Here is a 25752-nt window from a genome sequence, read left to right as displayed (position 1 = left end):
TGTTATTGCAAAAAAAAAAACCATTTATTGCTATTTGAACCCTGCTTTCATGCCTCCATTTCCCAGAAAATGAGCCACGGGAGACACCAGGAGAGGGAGGAGACCATCCTCCTTGCACAAAACCCACTCCCTCGGATGCTGTCCTCAGCGAGGGTGGCTGGAGGCCAACCAGGGGGCCCACCCGCAGAGTGGCAGAGAAGGCAGGTTGACCCTGCGGACGTTGAGCTCTGTGGCGAAGGTCCTGGCCTTCTGGTAGAAGAGCGACTTCTCACGGTCCAGGAGGAAGTTGTGGGAGATGGTGGCCGGCCGCGTGTAGATCTTCAGCTGTGCCTTCTTGTTGCCCAGGTCCACAGCGGCTGCCAGTGCCAGCTGGTAGTACCCAGCTGCATCAAACGGGTCCTGAAGGGGACAGGTCATGCTCAGCAAAAGGGGGACTCGGAGCCCGTCTTCCCAGAGGCCGTTCCTGTCTCCAGGTCATTCCACATGTCCAGCCAATGCTGGCTCACCCCATGAACCCCGAAGCCTGTGACACTGCTGTGGTCTCAGCTGCAGGAGGTGGGGACGACCCTGACACCCCTGGAAGCCTTCCTGACTGCCCCTACGCTCCACTCACCCCAAGTCTCCTGCCCCAGTGCCACCCTCTCTGCAGGCAGTGGCTGCTTTCCCCATGGGCTGAGGTCAGGGCAGATCCTGCCTGCTCTGAGAGTTCCATGCAGGACCCGTGGCTCCAAGCCACAGCAGGGGCACAGCGTTGAGTGACCCAGGCTCCCCTCTGGCCCCTGTCCATGCTGACCATTTCCAGGCCCTCCACGGGACAGGCCAAGTACAAAACCATCTCACAGGTGTCCTCTCTGGCAATGTTCCCTGAAATATTGACGGAGTGTGACTCCCCAGACATCCACTCCCATTTTCAATGCATCTTTGGCTCAAACTCACCATCCCTGGGTTGGGATGTCGTCTCCCAGAACTCCTCCTTGACCCTCCCATCCCCCACCCGGCTTCTCCCCAGGCGCCTCCTCCACATGGGGTCACCCAAGGCACCTCTCTAAGACCCATGCCTGGCCTGTCCCTCTTTACCATCTCAAGATGGCTCCCAGGGCCAAGGACAAAGTCCAAGATGCAGCAGTCCATTCCCCTACTGCCCCGCCCCACACACGGAGCAGGGGCGTGAGAAGGCCCCAAGTCACCACCACTGCTCATCCAACGCCCCCCGGCCCACTCCAACACTGGACTCTGTGCTGGGTGCGTGGCTGAGCCTAACGTCCTTGCTCCCAGTCTGAGGGACCTGGGAGTGAAGGACACTGACCTGGGAGTGAGGGACACTGACCACACAGGGTGCCCCAGGCTGTGGCAGAGGGAAGCCCAGGAGCCTGTGGGGGGCCCAGGAGGCCCCAGACTCAGCCGGGGGTGGAAGGCAAAGGCTTCCCGAAGGGGTGGGGGCATCCCAACTAAACAGGAAGGAGCCAGCCAATGCGTATGTCTCTGCGTGTGCCTGTGCGTGTTTGTGAGCCTGTGTGTGCGTGTCCGTGTGTCTGCCTGTGTGCATGCCTGTGTGTGTGTGCGCCTGTGTGTGCGTGTCTGTGTGTGCGCGCCTGGGTGTGCGTGTGCCTGTGCCCATGTGCATTTGCGTGTGCATTTCCATGTGCCTGTAGTGTGTGCAGCAGCTAGTGAGTGGCAGACTGAGCCAGTACATACCGAATCCTCCCTATTCCAGGGCTCACTCTCACATGTAGACTAAAGGGGACCCCATTTTAGAGGCAATCGGCAAAGATGCCCATTTACTCCTGCCTCTCTGCCAGCCTTCCAGGCCCCATCCAGCCCGGCTTTTTCTCCTACTCCTCTGGGCCCTGGGTCCAGAGCCTCCTATACAAGGAGGAGGGTGTAGCCTTGGAAAGACAGCCGCCCTTGGGGAATTCCGAGGGGGCCTCCCTGTGGGAAGCTGGCCTGCACTGACAGCATAGTCACGATGAGGCCCAGAGGGCTGTGCATGGGAAGGAGGTGAAGGAGGCCTCTGCCCCTCAACCCCAACCGTGGACTTTGGCTTCTCAGGTACTACTTGGCCCTTTCCTTCCTCCTGGGCAGGCGGAGTGGGCGGCAGGCATGACCAAGAGAGATAAAGGCCTCTTCTGGGAGGCCCATTCCCCTGGGTCCCAGGTGAGCCCCTGAGAGGTGAGCAGCGTCCCTCTGGGTCTGACACTTGGCACCTCCCTGTCTGGCTGGGACTTGGGAGGCCACAGGGACCACTTCTGACCACCAGGTGTCGCCAGCACTGGGCGGGGGCCTCCCGGGCAGCCCCAGACCTGCGGTGGGGGATATGGGGCGGGGTCTTAGGGCTGCGCCAGCTCGTCATGTTGTTCTAAGGCCCCCAAGATCTCGGCCCCTGGACTGGAGTGCCCTGGCCCCTCAGCCCATAAGGAGCACTGACGCGGTGCTGGTGAGATGCTGAGGAGGGGCGGTGCCTGCTGGGCAGAGGGGTGGAGACACCCCAGGTCTGAGTCTGACAGTCCCAGCTCTCCACCCCTGCAGGGCTGGGGGCAGAGGGAGCACAGCACCTCCTCTCGAGACAGACCCGACCCAGCAAGGCCTCAGCCTGGCTGGCTGGGTCCCTGCCCCACTGCACCTGCCCTGTGCTGGGGTTTCCCTGTCTGTGAACCCAATGGTAAGACACTGGTCCCACCCCACCCTTCCTGGGTGATGTGAAGATTCAAGGTGTCTCGGGACTCCAGGAAGGAGTTGCTCAGTGCAGGCTGGCACCCTGGGCAGGCTTCCTAGAGGAGGCGCCAGGATTTGGGTTGGATCTTGCATCGTGGATTTAATGTGAGGATGATGCCGTCCTCTGAAATGTCCTTCTCCCGACCCTGTTTTCTTTGTTAAATGCAACTTGACACTTGACTGTCAAGACTCAGCTTTGGTGTCACCTCATCCAGGAGGGCTCCCCGACTACAATCCCCCTTCTTTACCCAGAGGCCACCATTGCCCACTCATGTGTCAGCCTCCCTGGCTGAGACTGAGTTCTTGAGGGTGGGGCCTGGCCAGCTTGGGAGCTGGGTTGTATCTGCGAACCTTGCCCGCTCCTCCAGCTGGGTGTAGAGCTCCAGGGAGGCCACTGGGCCATTCCTAAGGAAGGCTGGAACACAGGCCTCTGGAGTCTGGGTGGAGATCCCACTCCAAGGGGGCCGGGAACACCCCGAGCCCTGCCCCTGCCACCCACCTTCAGGTCGTAGAAGATGATGTCACCAAGCACCAGGTACACCTTCACGTAGTAGAGGGTCTCCTCATCGAACTCCAGTGGCGAGTTGCAGAGTTACAGGGCCTTGAGGTAGAAGTGCTTCGCCAGCTTGCCATGGCCCAGCCGATGGTGCAGGGCGGCCAGCCGGTGGTAGGCCACGCGCTTGTTCAGCTGGTCCCCTGGGGTGCAGGCCAAAGGGGCTGTGAGGACGTGGCTCCCTGGGGCAGGGAGGACACAGGCCCCTCAGGAGCAGGTATGCAGACCCCGGGCAGCATACCTGGCTTGCCTCCAGGCACCTGCGGTCACCTGGGCAGCTCTGGCCAGTCCCTTCCAGGTTCCCAGACTCACTTTCCCATCTGCAAAGCAGAACTAATAAGGCCTGCCCCTGTCTACTGTGAGGCTTTGGCAAAGTCAGACTTGGATGGCCCAGCTCTGTGCCTACACATAGCCACCTGCCTTTGCTCACTGGTTTTAACCAGGGGAGCCCAAAAGCCATGCAGTCCAGGTGCTCCCGGGCACCCTGGCTCCAGGCAACCCACAGACGTGACATCTGACTCCTCCTGGGTGTGTCACGATCAGAGCCCCCTACCTTGGGGAGTCAACTGCACACCTACTGTGTACTGGGCCATGGGGCACAAGGCGCTGGGGCATGTGGCCTGCCTAGGGTTCCCTGTCTCTGGAGGGGGACAGACGACCCTGGCACAGCACCAGGGGATGCCCGGCCTTAAGGGGCAGACTGTTGGAAGGGGAACTGGGATTTTATCAGCCAGAGAGCCATGTGGTTGATGAGGGTATGAAGGGCACAAGAGAAAGGGAATATGCCACTCAGCCTGGTACATACAGGGACCAACGAGATGCCTGGCATGTCTGCAAGGCAGAGGGCACACTGGGCGGCCCTTGTGGTCAGCAGCGGGAACAGGCAGAGGAAGCAGAGCTCAGTCAGGCAGGGAGCTCTACACTGCCTGAGAGACCTCGGGCAGTGCCCCACAGCCGGACGGGGAAGCCAGCTGGGCAGATCTGCCTGCCTGGACAGGAGACCAGGAAAATCCAGCAGCTGTTTCAGCTCCTGCCCTGCAGACCTGGAGGCTGGGCTCTGGCAAAGTGTGGGTCCTGGCAGGGTGGGGGCTCAGGGGACTTACCCAGAGTGATGCTGAGTGCTAGGGCCACGTAGGCAAACTCCAAGCCCTCCTGGGGCTTCTCCCGTGTGGCCAGGAGTGCCACCAGCTTGTTGTGCAGCTGTAGCTGCAGCTCCACCCTGCGGTTGCCCGTAGTCACTGCCAGGGCCAGGACCCAGTCTTACCACACAGGCAGGTGGCTCAGGTTTCCCGCAGCACCCACCTTGCCCAGCGCCCTCCTCAGAGCTCAAACATGTGCTTGGAGCTTCCCACAGCCCAGCTACCCCTGCACCTCGACACAGGTCTGTGCTTTGGGATAACACACAGTTCATACCCCCAAGTAGGGGGCTGAAGAGTCACCTGAGGCCCATCCAGCTACACCCGGCAGCCTCAGACCAGCCTCTCCCACCTGGGCACCAGGGGTCTGACTCGGGGGAGCCAGCACTCCTCTCTGCTCTAAAAACACCACATTTATCTGTGCCCAGGGCTGAGCCACACCGTGAGCTCAGAGGAAGGGAGAAGCCGTCCCACTTCGGGATGCATGCATACCTGGGCCTCCCACTGACATGCTGTGTGTCCTTTGACATGTCCCTGTGCCTCTCTGAGCCTCAGTTTCCTCATCTGAAAGATGGGGACAGAACTTCCCGCTCATGGTTGCTTGAGATCATCAGGTACAAGGGTAGAGCCATTGTCACATCCAGGCCCCGAGCGTTTGTCCCGGGCAGGGGCACGGTCAATATCATGCCCGGTGAGACCACTTGGAAACTAACCATGTGCATGGGTGGCCCTGCCTCCAGGTGGGAGGCCTCTGCCCTGCCACAACTGTGCCTCAGCCCTCCAGGTGCCCCCCTGAGGCCCACCCACATCAGCCCACAGGCCAGCTCACCCGATAAAAGGACACGGCTTTCTCCCGCTCCCAGGCCCCATTGAAGAAGATGTCTCCAGCTGCCTCAAACAGCTCCAGCCCCAAGTTGGAGTCACCTGTGTACAGGACCACATTCTGTGCCACCTGAAAGGAGACAGAAGTTCCCTCAAGACCCACACCGGGTGAGGTGGCCACGCCCACATTTGCCAGCCTCCTTCCTCTCACACACTACAGGTACACCTGAGCATTTTTCAGACCCTGTGCATTAGGGCTGCCCCCACCACTGGCATGAGGACAATGAACTGATGCACCTGAGTGCCAGGAGATGACTGAGCAGCTGCAGCCCAGGAGCCCGACACCTGTGAATCCTACCACCAGGGCGAGCCCTAGCCCACTCCCCCTGTACTCAAAGCAGTCTCCGTGGTCCCCAGATTGCTGGGAGCCCATCCCCTGGCTCCTTTCTGCGTTGCCACATCCCTGCCACATCAACAGTGTTTGTGGGTGAGCCTGGTCCCCTCTTGGCCATGAGCTCTTGATCCCTCTCCTCAGCTCAAGGAGGTATGCAGCAGGTGGTCAATAATGAAAGCTTCACCAGGCTCGTGGGCTTCACAATTTGTTCCAGATCATGCTGTGTTTGGGAAAGCCTCTGAAAACAGCCACTATGATAGATTCATTTTGTAAGGAGATGTGCCACGTGTCGCTTGGAGCAAGTTCTTCTGTGTGTTGACTGAGTGGTCACATTATTTGAGCATGTGCTGTATACCAGCAGGTGCTGGGCACTGTGAGGGGCTGCGCCTCTGCCCTCAGGGAGAAGATGCTGGCCACTGGGGGAGGATGTGAGGGAACCAACTGGAGGGAGGGAAAAGGCACACAACAGGTGCTCAGCAGTGGCTTAGGAATGAGTGGATGGATGGATTAATGGATGAGGAGATGTAGACACATGGATGGATGGATGGGTGGGTATGTGGATAGATTAATGCTGGGATGGATGGATGGATGGATGGACGGATGGATGGATGGATGGACGGATGGATGGATGAATGGATGGACGGACGGGTGGGTGGATGGATGGATGGATGGGTGGAATGATGTGTGTATGTCTGTATGTATGTATGGGTGGGTAGATAATGTATGGATGGGTGGAGGGTAGATGACGTATGTGCATATGGATGGACAGATGGTGGATAGACGAATGTATGGATAAACAAATTGACAAATAGATGAATGGAGGGATGGATTAATAGGTAAATTGGTGGGTGGATGGATGAATGATGGATGGATGGACGAACAGTGAATGGATGGATGGGAGAAAGGATGGATGATGGAAGGATGGATGGATGATGGATGGATGGATGGGTGAATGGATAGGTGGATGGATGATGGATGGATGGAAGGATGAACAGGTGGATGGATGGATGATGGAAGCATGGATGGATGATGGAAGCATGGATGAATGATGGATGGATGGATGGATGAATGGATAAATGGATATGTGGATGGATGATGGATGGATGGAAGGATAAACAGGTGAATGGATGGATGGTGGAAGGATGAATGGACAGATGGATGGAACAACAGGTTATGAATGGATGGATAGACAGGTGAATGCATGGATAAAAGGATGGATGAATGATGGATGGATGAATGGACAGATGGATGAATGGACAGAAGGATGGATGGACAGATGGATGGATGATTGATTGATGGATGGATGGATGGATGATGGATGGATGGATGGAAGGATGAATGGATGGATGATGGAAGGATGGATGGATGAATGGATAAATGGATAGATGGATGAATGATGGATGGAAGGATGAACAGGAGGTGAGTGGATGGTTGATGGAAGGATGGATGGATGATAGATGGATATATGGATGAATGGATACATGGATGGATGGATGAATGATGGATGGATGAATGGTGGATGGATGGAAGGATGAACAGGTGGATGGATGGAAGGATGAACAGGTGAATGGATAGTTGATGGAAGGATGAATGGACGGATGGATGGATGAACAGGTGAATGGATGGATAGACGGGTGAACGGATGGATGATAAATGGATGGATGATACAAGGATGGATGATAAAAGGATGGATGGATAAATGGACAGATGGATGGATGATGGCTGGCTGGCTGGATGGATGGATGGATAAATAGATGGATGGATGGATGGAAGGATGAACAGGTGAATGGATGGATGATGGAAGGATAGATTATGGAAAGATGGATGGATGATGGAAGGATGGATGGATGGATGATGGAAGGATGGATTATGGAAAGATGGATGGATGATGGAAGGATGGATGGATGGATGAATGGATAAATGGATGGATGGAAGGATGAACAGGAGGTGAGTGGATGGATGATGGAAGGATAGATGGATGATAGATGGATGGATGGATATATGGATAAATGGATAAATGGATGGATGGATGAATGATGGATGGATGGAAGGATGAACAGGTGAATGGATGGATGATGGAAGGATGGATGGATGAATGGACGAACAGGTGGATGGATGGTGGCTGAATGAATGGATGATTAAAGAATGGATGAATGATGGATGGACGAATGGATGGATGGATGGATGGATGGATGATGGATGGATGAATGGAAGGATGAACAGGTGAATGGAAGGATGAACAGGTGAATGGATGGATGACAGAAGGATGGATGGATGGATGGACGGAAGGATGAGCAGGTGAGTGGATGAATGATGGAAGGATGGATGGATGATGGATGGATGGATGGATGGATGATGGATGGATGATGGATGGATGGAAGAATGAACAGGTGAATGGATGATGGAAGGATGGAATAATGGATGGAGGGACAGATGAACAGGTGAATGGATGGATGGAGATAAAAGGATGGATGATAAAAGGATGGATGATGAATGAATGGATGGATGGATGGACAGGTGAATGGATGGATCATGGATGGATGGAAGATGGTTGGATGGATAATGGAAAGATGGATGGAAGGATGGATGGAAGGATGGACGAACAGGTGAATGGATGGACGAAAAGGTGAACAGAAGAATGATGGATGGATGGATGGATAGAAGGATGAACAGTTGGATGGATGATGGAAAGATAGATGGAAGGATGGATGGATGGACGAACAGGTGAATGGATGGATGGACAGGTGAATAGATGGATGATAAAAGGATGGATGGATGATGGATGGATGGATGGAGGGATGGATGAATGGACGGAGGGATGGATGATGGATGGATGGATGGATGAGTGCAAAGACAAACAGGTGAATGGATGGATGATGGAAGGATGGAAGGATGGAAGGATGGATGGATGGATGATGGATGGATGGAAGGACCCACAGGTGTATGGGAAGATGATGGAAGAATGGATGGATGAATGGATGATGGATGGATGGATGGATGGAAGGATGAGCAGATAAACAGATAGATGATGAAAGGATGAATGGATGGGTGGATGGACAGGTGAATGGATGGATAGACGGGTGAATAGATGGATGATAAAAGGATGGATGAATCATGGATGGATGGATGACGGATGGATGGACAGATGGATGGATGGATGGATGGAAGGACGAACAGGTAAATAGATGATGGAAGGATAAATGGATGGGTGGAAGGACAGAGAGTGAACAGCACAGGGGTCCTCCTGCATCCCTTGCCACTCACCTGGATGTACAGGTCCACCAGCTCGCTCTGCTGCAGGCTGTAATAGATCTTCCCTGCTTGCAGCCAGGCATGCGCCTCCTTCTCTTTCTTCTGAAGGTCAATGAAAATCCCCAGACTTCATTTAGTGTAGTCCAGAGTGGATTTGTAGGCCCTGGAATCAGACACAGGTGTCAGAACAAGGGCTCTCATCCTCCTGGAACCAGTCTGCCTCCTCCCGTGGGTCTGGTGACAGATGAATCTGGAATGTGCGGACTGGGAATGGCCCTCTTGTGTGTGCAGTGTTCTGCCCTTCCCAGGCTGCTGGGAGGGCCAGGGTGAACACACACAGCATGGAAAAGATGAAGGACATCCTTCTGAGGGAATTGAGCGTCATGCTGCCCTGTGGCAGGAGGAGTGTGCTAGTTCATCTCCCCTGCCTCCCAGACATGGCCTGTGTCTTCTCCAGACGCACCAGGAGCCGTTAGTGTTCAGAGGCTATCGGGGCCGATGGTTCTCAGGGTGTGCAGGTATCACAGTCACCCGGAGGCCTGTTCCTATAGCTTGCTGGCCCTGCCCAGAGAGCTTCCGGCTCCACAGGCCTGGGGCAGGCCCTAGAACTCCCACTTGCCACAGGCTCCTAGGTGACATGGATGCTGCTCTGCTGGTCCAGGGACTACACTTTGAGAAGCATGGCTCTAGCACACTGGCCCATTTTCCTTCTGTGAACCTGAGGCCAAGACTGAAGCCAGTCTCCCAGGTCCCCATGGAATCTGGCTCCTTCCCTGCTCTCTCAGTAAGTCCGACACTCGAGGGGGTGTGACTGCAGCAATGTCACTGGGCCCTGTGGGTGGGGTGGCCAGGGCCATGGTTACCCCACCAGGTCAGGATGCTTAGGGGAAGCCGAGTAGGCCACATATGGGACGTGAGACCTTGAAACCCTGCCCCAGTGAAGCAGGTGACACAACTGGCTCTGTCTTCTGTGGGAGAGAAGCCACAGGTGGCTGCTGTGGTCACATTTAATGGGACAGATGAAGGCCAGGAGTGAAGATTCGGGGAAGGCAGAGGTCAGATGACTAAAGCCACCATAGTAGGAAGAACAGCCCAGAGTGCACGTACTGCCTCTGCTGGGGTTTAGATGACCTTTGACCCAACAAGGGAGGCTCAAGCTGGGACTCACAGGCCAGCAGCAGCCCTGGGACGACCCCAGGCCCACCAGCTCAAAGCATCTGATGCCAAGGAACCAAACGATCAAAAGGAATGGGGCTGCTGGGGTCCTGGGCCAGCTTTCTTGTGCCCCACTCCCTGCCCTGCCCATCCCCACCTCCACGACTGCAAAGCCAGCCCTTACCACCGCTCGGTACCCAGGGACAGGTAGAGCTGACTGATGGTCTCCAGGAGCTGCCCCTCCAGCACCTTGTCGGCCACCTTGCAGGCCAGGGAGAGCTGGAGCTCATGGTAGATGACACACTGGGCCTCGCTGGGCATGACGGTGCCGTAGAAGTAGCACAGCCGCTGGACGGCCCACAGCTGGCCTGGGCAGAAGACAAAATGGAAGACGTTAGTCTCCCAGCATCGAAGCGAGGCTGGCTGGGCTCGGAGGCCCCTGCGCCGTGCTTGCTCTTTCACACCTCTGTGAGCCTGGGCCCCATAGGCGGGGAGACTGAGCACAGACAGGCCATGCACTTGTGCCAGGAGATTCCGAACACACAGTCACATGGGCACACCTTGGTGCAGATTCTCATGGTAGAGGCCGGCCTTCTTTACAACTCCCAGGGCCGAGGTCCTGGCCAGGCTCGGCCCCTGCACCAGGCCATCTATTTCTGCTTCACAAAGCCCCTCTGGCCAGGACCAGGGCCGCCTTCAGCCTGAGCTGAAGGCCTGAGCTGAGGCCAGGGGCACAAGTAGCCCCTGTCGCAGATGGAACCCTGAGAGAGCAAAGCCAAGCGTCATGTCTGCCACATACGGCATCATGTTGGGGGAATGGGGTTCAAAGCCGGGCCCTGGCGTTCCCACACATGCTTCTCTCATGCAACCAGGCTCCCAAGCCACAGGCTCACTGGCCTCTCCCAAAGCCAGGGCGCTGGGATAGGTGGAAAGTTTCTGATTTTCTAGTGACAGAAACATTCTGGAGATTAACACAGGAAACCAGGTACACCGAATGGACATCTGTTACACACACCACCCAACAACAGCTGAATACACAGTCCTCTCGAGCACCCATGGGACATTCCCCATGACAGACCATGTGCCAGGCCACAAAATGAGCCTCAGTGAATGGAGAAGGACTGAGACCAAAGCAGAGGTGTTCTTCAGCTGTACTGGCACGAAACTGGAAATCAACAGTGAAGGAAATGTGAGAAATTCAAAAATATGTGGAAATTGCACACTCCTAAACAACCAGTGAGTCAAAGAGACCATCAGGGAAACTGAAAACTAATTTGAGAAGAATGCAAACAAATGCACAGCCCGGGCCAGCGCGGTGGCTCATGCCTGTCATCCCAGCACTGTGGGAGGCCAAGGCGGGAGGATCACTTGAGTCCAGGAGTTTGAGAACAGCCTGGGAAACATGGTGAAATCCTGTCTCTATAAAAAAATAAAATATAAAAATTAGCCGGGTGGGGTGGTGCATATCTGTAATCCCAGCTACTCAGGAGGCTGAGGCATGAGAATGGCTTGAACCTGGGTAGAAGTTGCAGTGAGCCAAGATTGCACCACTGCACCCCACCCCGGGCAATAGAGCAAAACTCTGTCTTTAAAAAAAAAAAAATAGCACAGTGTATCAAAAATTCCAAGATGCAGCTAAGGCAGTGCTGAAAGGGAAATATATAACTGTAAATGTCTACATTCAAAGAGAGAAGACAAATCTCAAATCAAAAACCTAACCTTCCACCTTGAGAAACTAGAAAAAGAATGAATTAACCCAAAGCAAATAAAAGGAAGAAAATAATAAACATGAGAGTGGAAATGGGAAGTAAAAATACAGAGAATGGAAAAACAAAAGAGATAATCAACAGAACCAAAAGTGGGTTTTTTGAAAATAATAAAAAATTTGACAAATCTTTCACCAGACTGACCAAGAAAAGAAAGATGGACACAAATGACTAAAATCAGAGACTGAGCACCATGGCTCACGCCTGTCATCCCAGCGCTTTGTGAGGCCGAGGTGGAAGGATCGCTGAGGCCAGCATTCAAGACCGGCCTGGGGGAACATGATGAGACCCCATCTCTAATAAAAAGAAATAAATAAAAAATTAAAAACCCAAGTTTCTAAAATAAGAAATGAAAGAGGAAACATTATTGCCAACCTGACAGAAATAAAAGGATTCCATGAAAACACTACGAACAATTGTACACCAACAAATCAGACCATCTAGACACAACAGCCAAACTCCTAAAATGACACAAACTACCAAAAGTGACTCAAAAATGACCCCAAGTAAGCATGTGGGGTATCAGCCCCGCCCTCGGTCTCCTCGACCGTTCAGCGCAGGGTGGGGAGATAGGGAAGCATGATCCCCGTTCCCTGGCCTGCATTTCCAAGTCTGAATCCCCCAGCACCCTGGGGATGGCCTCGTACGTAGGAGGAGGTGCCACAGGCTATTGTGCCAGGAGCCACCGGAGGCTGCAGTGGGGGTTGGGGCGCTGGATTCCTGGAGGGTCTCCTTCCAGTCAGAGAATGCCCCTAGGGAAGAAGCCTGGGTCTGAACCCCCCACCCCTCCTTGGGCAGATGTATGGGACCGGGGCCCCTTCACACGGTCCTTCCCAAAATCTCATCCCTCCTAGGGCCAGGAGTGGGTGCCAGGCCTGTGCTGGGAAATGGGCAGATTTGGCCACAGCCCCTGGGGCTCTGGTCCAGGCCACAGGAGGCACCTCTGAGTGGTCTCACTATGCCATGACAAAGCGCTGCAAGGCAGAGGGGACCCACAACAGTATCCCTTGTCTCGGCCATTTCCCTGGACTCAACTTCCTCATCTATCCTCTGCGGCCTAGATTTCGGACAGCCCTGCCCACCTACTGTCCGTTCACTGCTCAGTCTGCAGTGACTGTTGGATAGCACGCCATGGCTCCCCAGTGCTCTTGGGGAAAAGGCCAAGCCACAGCCTGAGGCCCCAGGCCCTGCTTAGCTCTCCAGAAGAGCTTCTCACCATCCAGCACCCAACCCACCCACTCCTCACTCTGCACCTCCCTGCATAAGCCCTGCTCACTCACCCCCGCTCACACCCCACTTATCCCCGCTCACACTTCCGCTCACTCACGCCAATCACACCTCCGCTCACTCACCCCCACTCAGTGATCCCCGCTCACACTCCCACTCACTCACCACCACACCCCACTCATCCCTGCTCACACTCCTGCTCACTCACCCCATCACACCTCTGCTCACTCACCCCCACTCACTCATCCCCGCTCACTCACCCCCATCACACCTCCGCTCACTCTCCACCACTCATTCATCCCTGCTCACACTCCCGTTTGCTCACCCCCACTCACTCACCCCCACTCACCCCCACTCAATCACCCCCACTCACTCACCGCCGCTCACACCCCCTTCATCTCCGCTCACTCACCCCCACTCGCTCACCCCTGCTCACACCCCACTCATCCCCGCTCACACTCCCACTCACTCACCCCCATCACACCTCCACTCACTCACCTCCACTCACTCATCCCCGCTCACTCACCCCCACTCACTCACCACCACTCACCCCCACTAGCTTATCCCTGGTCCTTCACACAGGCTACACCACCAGCCCCTCCCCCACCACCTATTACTTGACTAAATCCTCTCAACCCTCGAGTGGTCCCAGACTAAAGAGGCTTCCCTAACCCGGGGCCAAGTGCTGCCCCGCCATCACGCCACTTACCCTTTTGTGGCTTCTCTGGCCTAAAGCTCACATTCCCACGCTCAGTCCCTGCCACCCGAGGACCCCACAAGCCCCATTTGTGGGTGGGGCCTGGCACACACTGCACAACGAGCTGCTTTTGCATGAACTGCTCTGCGGCTTTGGGCAATCACCCACCCCGTGTCCTCTGTGAAGTGGGATGACAGGTGCGCAGTCTGCCAACACACCAAGCAGATAACACGGGCACAAGAACCGGCATTCAGGGCCTGGCTCATGGAGGGGCCCCAAGTCCCAGCTCAGCAGAGCCTGCCTTGATCCCAGGGTTATGGCTAGGGATTCCCAGCACGCAGGACTTTCCGTGCTCAAGGCAGCATGGTCCCTGGGCAAACTGGGAAGAGCTGGCTGCCCCAGTAGGGCAGAGGGCCTGGCCCTGCGTGGGAACCGCCTGTCTCCAGGGCGCTTGCCAACATCTGCTGCTGGCCATGACTCAGCACTTTCGATGGTGGAAAAACCACCACTTGATTCTGAATCACAAACCCCAGGTGTGCCCTGACGCGAGTGGCCCCGGAAGGCGCACAGGAGGAACCGGGGCACTCACTCTCCACATGGCCCATCTCCACAGCGACCAGAAGGGCCCACTCATAGTAGCCCTTGCCCTGCTGGGCCGGACCCTGGTGGGTGCAGAGGTGGCCCAGCTGCAGGAGCACGTGGTGAAGTCCCGGCCACACTCCCTGCAGGGCAGCCTCGAGAACAGCCGCACGGCCTCTAGGAGGTAGTGTTGGGCCAGCCTGCTGGCACCCGCGTGCAGGCACAGGGTCCCGAAGTTGGCCAGCACCACTGCCTGGTTCCTCCGCTGGCCCAGGTCCTGAGCCACCTGCAGGGTGCGGTAGTAGCCCTAGGCTGCCTGTCTCATCCGGCCCAGCAGGGCAAGGGCTACTATGCCTTCAGAGCCACGTCTCTCTCTTGTCATCTAACCCATTTAAACTCTCCTTTCAAACTATATGCCAGACCTAACCACTTCTCACCTTTCTCATCATTTCCAAGCAGGTCCAGCCCTATCATAGCGCTCTGGGTTACTGCAAAAGCCTCCCAATCGCCAGGCACAGTGGCTCATGCTTGTAATCCCAGTACTTTGGTAGGCCAAGGCAGGTGGATCATCAGAGGTCAGGAGTTCAAGACCAGCCTGGCCAACATGGTGAAACCCCTCTACTAAAAATACAAAAAATTAGCCAAGCATGGTGGTGGGTGCCTGTAATCCCAGCTATTCGGGAGGCTGAAGCAGGAGAATCACTTGAACACAGAAGGCAGAGGTTACAGTGAGCCGAGATCGTGCCATTGCACTCCAGCCTGGGTGACAAGAGCGAAACTCCATCTCAGAAGGTTTAAAAAAAAAAAAAGCCTCCCAACCTACCTCTCTCCTTCCACCTTTCACCCTGCCCTGCATTCTACCTTCCACTCTCAAACATTTCAGAAAAAAAAAAAAAAAATTATATCCACAGAGAGAGAAAGGGAAAGTACAAATGGGGTAAAATGTTTGGGGAATCTGAGGGAAGAGTATATGGGAATTCTCTGTACTATTTTTGCAACTTTTCCATAAGTCTGGATTATTTTGAATTCAAGAGTTAAACAAAGAAAAAACAACAACCAAAACAAAAACAAAACACTATCTGCCTTTGTGAATCCATCCTGTCTTTCCCCTGGCAACTGAAGGACGCTCTCAACTAAGCACATCTATTTTTTCATGAACACTAAAAGAACCCTTGCCTAGTTTTGACTTTCTGTGCTTGGTAGTAGAATTTCATATATATGTGTGTGTGTACATATATGTGTGTGGTGTGTGTGTATATACAGAAAGGGAGAAATATATATGTGTATATATATATATATAAATATATTGTAAATTTACAATGGTAATGTGTATATATATAAATATATGTGTGTGTGTAGATATATATAATACTTACCCCATAGCCTGTCCTTAACCAGTTCTAAACTTAGTCGGAAAAACACATACCTAAGCAGAGAATTTCAAAATAATATGATGAATATTTTGATAGAGGGATGTGTTGCTATGGAACATGCTGCTAAGACACAAAACCTCCTAGGTGGGGCAATGAATGAACGAAGTTTTGCACCTATAGGCACCCCCTCTGATATCCCCTCAAACGTTTATATTTATATGCATTTGCTTCCCCCAGGACCCCCGTTTGATAAGGGTTAGTCCTAGAGCCTAGCAAGTTCCTACTACAGCTGGCACACATATGCCATACAAGAAACAGTGGCTGAGTGAATGACGAGTTAAGAACCATTTGTCAGCCAGTGCTCAGTAATACAAAATGCACTGGTATGCAAATTATATTTTTCTTGAAAGCAAGGGCAGGATCACAAATTATCTTTCCAGAGAAAGCAAACCTCAAAAGCTTCTTTACCCTACTAAAGCACGTTATAAGAAGCTCCCCTTATATAAAAGAAAACCTCCTCATTCGTTATCAATGGCATGGAAACCTAATAAGCCTTCACCTCTGATGACATCTCTTCCATCCCCAGGGCTAGAAGAAGGAGGTTCCAGAAACCCTGGTAGTTGTGAAGGTGGCTCCCAGCTCTGACAGTCTTGAACCCTGCGGGTGCGGGGGTCACACAGCAGAAGAACAACAGAGGGAAGCATCATCCGGCTTTGAATATGTTTGAACAAGAGATGGCAAATAGGCTGCAGCCAACTGAAAACATCAGAGATTCATGGTGGCCACCTGAGGGGTTGTGCTCTTAAAAAACAAAAATAAAAATTAAAAATTAAAAAATTAAAAAAGGAAGGGGTCAAGAATCCATCAGGTCTGACTGAGATGTGTATCAGTGACTAACACCCCATATGGCAAAAGTACTCCGGTGCGCTTTGGGTACTCACAGCTTCAGCAGTATTCAAAGGCGTGTGCTTCCCTAAGACTAAGCCACGGGAATACCCCCAGCAACAATGCCAGGAGAAACGTCTAACATGGATTTGGCTAGAAATACAGTTGTCTTTAACAAATTAACACTGAATAAATCCTGACTTATTAGAGCCTGCGAGAATGACATTCTCAATGATAACAGTTATCACTACAATCTCCAAACATCTGCGATCCTGCAAGGAGGAACTGTGACAGTGCAGGCCATGTGTCCAGACTGCTTCCCAGACTGCCTGTTACAGAATAAAAGAAATGAAACACCCCCTACGAATGTCTTCACTGACATTTAGCCAGTTGTTCCTTTGTGTGCATCTCTGTGCTAAAATGGCCATTCTTCCCCACAGCCTGAAGTCATACGCTAAAATAAATGAGACTCACATGAAGCCAGAAACGTGCAGATGCCAAGGAAACCAACACAAACGAAATGGGTTGGAGAGTGTGGCCAGGAGGATGGTACCTCCCAGGAAGCAATTACTTCATCTCTGCCCATGAAGCAGGCAGCTGTCACTGTCCCCCAGGCCCACGCCAGCCACTCGAAGTAGGTTCTAACCAAACTACCTCCAGCAATCAACATAAATACACCACATGATTGGCGTCTGAAAGGACACCTTGCAACCAACAAGAAACTGTAAGCACAACTTTGAAAAACTGTGCAACTAAAATCCTTGGAAAGGGATCAACACTGCCACATTTTGACTCAAATACTGTTTCGTGGTAGCACTGCAATAATTCACTGAAACAAAAGAATGAATGAGGAACATTATATAAATGAATATAAAAGAATGAATGAAGAATGAACATTATATAAATGAATGTTTATATAGGAATCAGAGGAAGCATGACTAATCATTTAAAGAAATAGGTCAAGAAACTGCTAGGTTCAGATGCTACCGTGAGACACTGTCAGGGCCTTAGGCAAATTCACTTCTCTTGGTCCTGTTTCTAGGTTCATCAAAAATCAGCTTTGGATTAGGGAATCTGTTGCTTTCCAATGCCTTCCTTCTGCGATTCCAGCCCAGATTTTAGGACTGCTCTCCCACTTGGTATATGAAAGCACTTTCTATGTATAATAGCAAGAGTACATTTCTGTGTTGAACACGGTTTGGGACCTACTCTACGAGGCAGAATATCATCATGTAATTTTAAGCATGACAACAAGGCACACTCTAGATAAGGATAACACATAAGGCGTGGCCATACACCTGTGCGTGCCTGGCAGGGAGATGGGGAAGTCTCATTTAATGAAGCCGGGGTGCCTGTTGCACCTTAACATCCTCAGTCCACATCAAGTTCACAACGTCCTTCTGACATCAAACCACAGGTATCACATACTTTTCCATACTTTCCACCCAAGATTAAAATATGCAGAGCACCGTGATAAAGATGCCTCCATCCCCAGCATGTGGGCTCACATTCTGTAGAATTACATACTTTTGGGGCAAAATGGTGACCAGGTTGTAGCGGCAAGCAAGACTGGGCTCCGTGGGGACAGCAGGCCCTGCAGCAGCCACCACTCCTGTCGCCACAGTCTGATGCAGCTGCAGAGAAGCTGTGGCTGAGGCCATTCACTTTGTGAGAGAACCGCACAGGAGGGAAAAGGTAGGCAAGGTAGGGAAGAGGGCAATGTCAGGCTTCTGAGCCCAAGCCAAGCCATTGCATCCCCTGTGACTTGCACGTATATGCCCAGATGGCCTGAAGTAACTGAAGAATCACCAAAGAAGTGCAAATGCCCTGTCCCGCCTTAACTGATGACATTCCACCACAAAAGAAGTGAAAATGGCTGGTTCTTGCCTTAAGTGATGATATTATCTTGTGAAATTCCTTTTCCTGGCTCATCCTGGCTCAAAAAGCTCCCACACTGAGCACCTTGTGACCCCCACTCCTGCCCACCAGAGAACAACCCCCCTTTGACTGTAATTTTCCTTTACCTACCCAAATCCTATAAAACGGCCCCACCCTTATCTCCCACCACTGACTCTCTTTTAGGACTCAGCCCGCCTGCACCCAGGTGATTAAAAAGCTTTATTGCTCACACAAAGCCTGTTTGGTGGTCTCTTCACATGGACGTACATGACAGGCAGGTGCAGAGCCAGGGAAGGATCTGTGATGAGAACAGAAAGGAATGCGCCTCCCTGTACACACACTCGGATTTTATGACAATGTGGGTAGGGGGCTGAACTGGATGCCTGAGAACATTCCTCCAAGTTCCTTTGCTGATTTTCTAAATATTGGTGTAAAATCTGAACTCAGAAAATTTTTTTAAATCGCTTCAATCAACATCTTTGTCTGGTGCTCAGCATCATGTCTACATGATTATCTAGAAAACCAACTTCAGTTCTAAGGCTCACGTCCTCCTACGGTGTCCCAGGGATTTTACAAGGGAATGCACCTCTCATTCGCATCAACAACACACACAACTACCATTAAATAAATGCTTAATTTGCTTACACAATTTTTTAAACACCCAGATTTGAAATACAATAGAGAAGACAACTTTTTGATAGCTCTGCTTGCCAACTGGGAACTGCAGGTGGAGAAAATAACCTGCCATGATTTCTAACCAGTCAACCACCTGTCTTCCCTAGCTACAGTAGGAGCAATCTTTCTGAGCTCAGGATGAAAAAGAACCCAGCTGGTTAAGGGACAGATAATCATCAGTTCTCAGCAGGCCTCCTGGGTCCCAAATCCCCATGTGATATGTGGAAGTAAAAAGCTATCAATGACCAAGCATCTGAACGCTTATCCCACCTTGCCATCTGCTTCTCCTGCCATGCAAATATAAAATTAATAAGCCTGCTATTAGAGAACAGAGTTGGTGCTGCATCTGTCTTCCTAAAATTACGGATAATTACCAGCCCACAATGGCTTCTAATCAGATTTGAGTGGTCCCTTAGACAGGAAGCTAAAGTGCCTCAGCCCTAAACTGAGAAGAAAACAGAAACTGGAATGTTCTAGGTTTGATTTTTTCCCCCTTGTTCTAAAGTTGCTGTTCCCAAATCTCCTTCTACTGTCTTGTTTATAAAATGTATGAGAAACAGGGAAATTTAAAGACACTATAGAAATGGCCACTTTTTCTAGCTACAAACTTCGTGAACATGATTTTCAGCTGCTGGGCTTTTTCTCCACAAACTGTGAGCCTGGAGTACATTTTTCTCCCTCGTGGTTACACATTCAGAGTCAGGGAAAGTGGCTTTAGCAGTAAAGAGGGGAGTGCAGTGAGAAGTGACCGGGCACTGAGAAGGGCAGACAGGGACTCTACCTCGGTGTCCTGCAGCATTCCTGGGCCTCGGCCTTTACTTTTCTATCTGTACAAGGGATCTAAAGGCCCGTGATTCTAGGCCACGACAGCTCTTCATACACACATACGCAAATATCACACGCCTATGTGAAAAGCTGTGACACTTGGCTGATTTCCTAAGAAGTTATCTTGTATCATTTCTACTCAAGTACTCCACCTCCTTCCAGACAAGTATCTGAGGATGATGGGCTATCCCACAGCAATGTGTGTAACCTCTCCTGCTTATGATCCCTGTTCACATGGCATTTTCCAAAAGCATTTGGTGTGAAGTGACAGAAGAAAGAAGAAGGAGGTTCTTTTAGCCCATTCATTCATTCACTCACTCAACAAATATTGACTGACTAACTACGTGCCAGGCACTGGTGATATAACAAGGAACATATATATTTTTGTAGGTAGAGACAGACAACCAAAAAGTATGTTAAAGAGCGATCAATGCTGTAGAGGAAAATACACCAGGAAACAGGAAAGAAGAATACCCCTAGCCACCCTACACTGGGGTGATGCTAGCGTTACAAAATGGAAACAGCGGCCGGGCACGGTGGCTCACACCTGTAATCTCAGCTCTTTGAGAGACTGAGGCAGGCAGATCATCTGAGTTCAGGAGTTCAAGATCAGCCTGACCAATACGGCGAAACTCTCTCTCTACTAAAAACATAAAAATTAGCTGGACATGGTGGCACACACCTGTAATCCCAGTTACTCAGGAAGCTGAGGCACAAGAATCACTTGAACCTGGGAGGCAGAGGTTGGAGTGAGCCGAGGTCACGCCACTGCACTCCAGCCTGGGTCACAGAGCAAGACTCTGTCTCAAAAACAGTAAAAATAAAAATAAAATGTAAACAGAGAATAAGATACCAAAAGAAAGAACGTGAACGATTAATTGTAACAAAAGCCTTTGTAAGCTGATACTTTCCTTCCTGGATCCTTGTACCTTACAAATGGAAAAAAGCGGTGGGTAGGGGTAGCATCAAAATGATGGTGATGTTTTAAGATGGCTTTGGGTTTCAGATGTCTGACAGCCATACTCATGTACTTCAAGGAGAAAGCTCTAGCTCTATAAGCCATCTGGGCAATGGTTTAATGTCTTTTTTTTTTTTTTTTCCAGAGGGTTTTTAAAGTACAGGAAAACGTGTGTGTTTATTTGGCTGCTCTGTGCCTGCACACGTGCAAACTGTGCTAACAGGTTTTTCCATGTTTTGCTGAATTTGCCAGCTTGCCATAAACAGGCTTCCATGTCTTAATTGTCTATAAATAGCACAAACACACAAAAATGCAAATCAAGACAAGCTGTCCCTTCAACTGCTGCTGCCATGATGACAGCGAGCGACAATTGGCCAAATCAATACATGGAGACTGAAGCTGTCCGGCAGAGAGCACAGGGCCGACTGCTTTTCCCGTAGCATTTAAAGAAACAAGCGGAAACAGCTCTCCACACAGGACAGACACGTCCTTTGTTCTTTGAATAAATGCTGCCAATGCCCAAAATACTTTCTCCATCACACTATCTATATGGAATTCAAGTTCCTTCCAATACCATGAGTAACGCCAGTGATAGACTATGTTTAGCCATAATGACCCATTAGCATTCTTTCTCCTCTAAAATGTTGAAATAGTAACATTGAGTGTGCACTCACGAGGTGCCAGGCTCTGAGTTTGATCTCGTTTAGTTCTCATTGAAATCCGGTAAGATCAGTACATATTCTCTCATTTTTCATAGATGAGGAAACTGAGTCATAGAAAGGCTAAGTAAGTTGTCCATGGTCACAAGTTATTTAGGAACTTTTCTCCAAACTTTCAAAAGTTAACTACTGCCACTATTACAAATGGGTTTGTGTTTGTTTTTCTTTTTTTTTTTTTTTTGAGACAGGCTCTTGCTCTGACCAGACTGGAGTGCAGTGGCGTGATGATGTTTCACTGCAGCCTCGACTTCCCGGACTCAAGTGATTCTCGCACCTCAGCCTCTCCAGTAGCTGGGATTACAGGCATGAGCCACCACACCTGGCTAATTTTTTAATTTTTATTTTTTGTCAGGATGGGGTTTCACCACGTTGCCCAGACTGGTTCCGAACTCTGGGCTCAAGAGATCCTCCCAGGTCGTCCTCCCAAAGTGCTGGGATTACAGGTGTAAACCACTGTGCACAGCCCTACACATGCGACTTGTACAAAGTCAGAGCAGTGAGCAGGAAGAGAACAGAGACTTCAGTGAGTCTCCTGGCTGTTGCAACACCATATCCCTCCTCCATACCGTAATGTGTCTACACCCACCAAGCTCCTAGACGTTGAAGGCAGGCCAGCTCAGAGACGAAACAGCAGTAAAGAAAGAGAAGATGCAGACATGCGTCTTGATTTCAGCTCGAGCGTGCGTCTCTCCCCTGCAGCTGCACAGGCAGAAACCAGGGGCCGTGAGTCTAAGGCAGTGTGTTTGGTTCCTGGCAGGTAATCTTTTGGGAGACCATCCCATACAATTAGTGTTACACTTCTCAAAAAGGAAGTGTGACTTTTATAGAAAAATCGATTCCATTTGGGAGAAAGGTCTAATAAAACCACAAAAGGATAATACAACAACAAATTAAATTCATCTGTCCAAACTGAAATCCCAAAGCCCTCTGGGCACACAGCTGCTTTTCTGAGCTGAAATTCAGCTCCAGCTAAGAAACAGGTCAACTTTTCTAAAAAGATTTCTTTTTCACATGCCTTCAATAAAAATTCCTTTCCCTCACTTGTCATTTTCCAGATTTAATGGCTCCGTTGGCCTTCCTCTTATTTAGGCCATGAGCACTGACTGCATGTCTGCTACGGCCGGGACTCCAAGGGAGGCACCCTAGGGAACACAGATGACCGCAGCACAGCGACACCCTCAAGGAGCACACACGGGGAAGGCAAGATGATACCATCGCAGCCTTCAAACAGAAAAGAACTTGGCATCCATACCCTGGCCCATTTCTAGAAAACAACGATGCTGAGTCAGTAACATTTACCGAACAGCCTGCAGTATGGAGGCAGGCACGAGGGGGCTCCATGTGGGGAAGAGCACCTTCAGAAGGGGGCATGCAAGCAACGTGGAGGCAGGAGACACTCCCACGCACAAGGGCCAGCCTGGGGGCCTGCAGAAATGCCCATGCATCTGGGAGGAGGGAGAGAGGACAAGATACTTAAATGCTCCAAAATGAATAGAAGCCTCCCAAGAACCTCCCCCAAAATGGGGCAGGGATTTACAAAAGACCAAACCGAGCATGCGCAGTTACCTGAGCATAGCGCCACCAGAGCCAGCTATCGAGGAAGAAACAGGGTCACTAGAAGCCTGAGCCTCTACTCCCAGCTCTGCAACTCATTCACCCTATGACCTTGGTGAAGGCTCTTAGCTTCTGTGAGCCACAAGAGAATCACGGGAAAACAGAAGATATGAAAACTGCTCTGCCTTTTTCACAGAACTGCTGAGGGAATAAAATCAGATAATGGATTTTTAAATTCTCTGTGAATTACGAAGCAAAATACAAACGTATGAAATCATTCTTACCATTAATAACAGCACTGTAAAATTAAGAGCAGAGTTAAGACCACAGCATTTTCCACCCCCCGACTCCCGAGAGAAATAGTGAGTCCAGCTGATGTATTTGGGCAACCCCAGTATCTAGGCTGTGAGAGCCTCAAACAGCTCATGAACTCTGACAGTATCACTCCAGCTCAGTGCTCATTAAGTTCTCCAAGACAGCCACTGACATAAAATACTACAGCTTTTTCAGCTGGGCTTGAAGCCCTCCAAGCTCACAGCACAGCTAAACAATGAAGAAGAGGTTTTCTGCCACTAGGCTCCAAAGCTGGCTTTTGTAGATTCCCATAGAAAGAACATTCAAGGCCAGGCGTGGTGGCTCATGCCTGTAATCCCAGCAATTTGGGAAGCCGAGGCAGGAGGATCACCTGAGGTCAGAAGTTCAAGAACAGCCTGGCCAATATGGCGAAGCTCTGTCTGGACTAAAAATACAAAAATTAGCCGGGCATGCTGGCGGGCACCTGTAATCCCAGCTACTCGGGAGGCTGAGGCAGGAAAATCGCTTGAACTCAGGAGGCTGAGGTTGCAGTGAGCTGAGATCACGCCACTGCACTCCAGCCTGAGGGACAAGAGCGAAACTCCATCTCAAAGAAAAAAAAATAAAGAAAGAGCATTCTTTTTTGCTGATGTTAAATTTCCTGTGCTTAATACAGAGAAATCATACAACACTGAAATCCTGAAAAACATATCATAAAAAGCATTTAGTGACTGAAAAGACATTCAATATAACCTGTAACAGTGAGTTCTCCTCCTCTTTCCAGCCAGCTCCACTAATGCTGTGACCCTTAACAATGCTTTCACTAACACAGAGAAAAATTAATAGGACCGCTTGCTATTATTAGCTGACAGCTAAACCAGTGCTTCTCCCTGGGCTCACTAAAGATGACCTTTACCTAAAACCAGGCTGCAAAGACCCTGGAGATGTTGACTAACAATTTCAAAATTCTCATATTCTTTGTCCACTCCTAAGGAAGATGAACTGAAGCCAGGTGTCTCCAAGTCAGAACTAACAGAGGCCTTAAACATCAGATGGCCCATCCCCTTCTTTGACAACCAGGGGATCTAAAGCTGAGCTTATGGAAAAAAACAGCCTGGTTAGGAACAAAGCGGAAACCAAAGCCTAGTCACTTAACCTCTGGTCCAGAACTCCTGCGACAATCCAGCACCTATATAGGATGAGTCTCCCTAACCAGAAACTCCGAAATCCACAACTTTTTGAGTGCCGACGTGACGCTCAAAGAAATGTTCATTGGAGCAGCTCAGATTCTGGATTTTTGAATTCAGGATGCTCAACCAGCAAGTATAATACAAATATTCAAAAATCCAAAAATGCAAAAAAATCTGAGACACTTCTGGTTCCAAGCAGTTTGGATGAGGGATATTCAAGCTGCATTTTTTTTTTTTTCCTCTAATGAAGGAAATTAAAAATGAGGACCGAGCAAAGTCATTCAATCCATACTAAAGTCATTCAATAGTTTAATTAGTACCCATTTAAAGTTAAGTGCTACCCGCAGATATTTAAAAGGATGAACACATACATGCCTATAATCCCAGAACTTTGGAAGGCCGAGACGGGAGGATCACCTGATGTCAGGAGTTCAAGACCAGCACGGCTAGCATGGTGAAACTCCATCTCTACTAAAAATGCAAAAATTAGCCAGCCATGGTGGTGCACACCTGTTATCCCAGCTACTCGGGGGGCTGAAGCACGAGAATCACTTGAACCTGGGGGGAGCACGTTGCAGTGAGCCGAGATCACACCACTGTACTCCAGCCTGGATGACAAAGCAAGACTCTGTCTCAAAAAAAAAAAAAAGAAAAAGAAAAAAGAAAATTAATTTCAATTGTGTTTTCACATGGAGCCCATGTTCCCAGAACACAAGCCCTGCTCTATGCTCCACAGGCACACAGGGTGCCCCTTTATCTTAATACTCACCATATTCCATGGCAGCCATTGGCACATGTCTGTGCATCACACTAGACTTCCTGTGCATGAGGCAGGGATCATATATTATTACCTTTCTGTCCCCAATGTCTGGCCTAGAAGACACTCAGTAAACGATTACTGAACTAAGTCAGTTACTAAGACATGTTAAACTTGTATTAACAAAATTGATTCAATAAGATTGCCAATGCAGCATTCATACCACACAGCTTAAATCTCAACCTGCGGATTTATCTTGTGTTCTGCTAGATTATCACCTATTAACATTCAGGAGGCACCTAGTATGTGCTAGGCATTACTAATTGCTGG

At 50.6% G+C, this 25752-nt stretch overlaps 1 long non-coding RNA gene across 2 annotated transcripts; it reads right to left on the bottom strand.

The window, feature by feature from the left end:
- LOC135971402 (uncharacterized) lies at positions 1-25535 on the bottom strand. Of its 2 annotated transcripts, XR_012414008.1 has the most exons (6): positions 25176-25535; positions 10209-10392; positions 8882-9032; positions 5231-5353; positions 3212-3408; positions 1-399 (listed from the first exon to the last, which is right to left on the bottom strand). It is a non-coding gene; the product is annotated as an uncharacterized lncRNA (long non-coding RNA). The 2 variants fall into 2 exon arrangements; XR_010587565.2 differs by having other exon boundaries at positions 3212-5353.
- Between the last annotated feature and the right edge of the window lie 217 nt (positions 25536-25752).

This window comes from Macaca fascicularis, chromosome 6 (assembly GCF_037993035.2).
Source record: "Macaca fascicularis isolate 582-1 chromosome 6, T2T-MFA8v1.1".
NCBI classification, from domain to species: domain Eukaryota; kingdom Metazoa; phylum Chordata; class Mammalia; order Primates; family Cercopithecidae; genus Macaca; species Macaca fascicularis.
The sequence above is the reverse complement of the archived record's forward strand: the minus strand, read 5'-3'. Positions and strand labels throughout refer to the sequence as shown.